The sequence below is a fragment of the Loxodonta africana genome, chromosome 13 (assembly GCF_030014295.1).
Source record: "Loxodonta africana isolate mLoxAfr1 chromosome 13, mLoxAfr1.hap2, whole genome shotgun sequence".
In the NCBI taxonomy this organism is placed as follows: domain Eukaryota; kingdom Metazoa; phylum Chordata; class Mammalia; order Proboscidea; family Elephantidae; genus Loxodonta; species Loxodonta africana.
The window spans coordinates 50,758,124-50,758,840 of record NC_087354.1 but is presented as its reverse complement, the minus strand read 5'-3'; positions in this window follow the sequence as shown (position 1 = coordinate 50,758,840).

The window sequence follows — 717 nt, the reverse complement described above, 5'->3', positions numbered from 1 at the left end:
ACTCACCTGGTAATTCCTAGGCTTGCTTCCCTGTGGACAAAACATGTAGAAGTAAAAGGCTACAACAGATGGTGTAATCTTAGCTAAGCTTCTTGATACATCCTTGCACAAAAGTCACACGGACATAGGAACATGAATGGCTTGAGTTTGGAGTGACTAAGCTAGCCAGCTTACAGTAGCAAATCCTCTGACGTCAAACTCAGCCACTCAGTTGAACGCCCTTAGTATTTAACATCTTTATTTCATAGCTTCCTATTCCTCTCTGTATTTACCAAATTTCTTAAAAATAAATGCTTTTGTTAGAGCTTCTCAAAAGCCCAGTCTTCTCTGTGCGGAAATAATATAAAACAATATTCTTGTATACAGGGAATGATTAATCAACAGATAATTGGTTTAACTTTCTGGTTGTTCTTTGAATTTCATTCTTCTATTTTCATTAATTCATGTTCAATATATAAAGAATTTAGGTATAGGTGTGAAAAGGATATTATTTACAAAAGGGCTGAAGGCTCAACAGAACTGTAGTTCCCAGCTCGGCTGACTGAAAAGAATGGGAAATGCCAACTAACCCAGTACCAGCTAACATCCCGATCACACAGGCTGTGGACTTTAAATATCTTTTCCACCGTAGAGGAATGACTGATTCCAGATCGGGGACAGAAAATGTACAAGATAAGCTTAGAACAGAACACTGGGGCTGTATCAAAAGGACTCAGA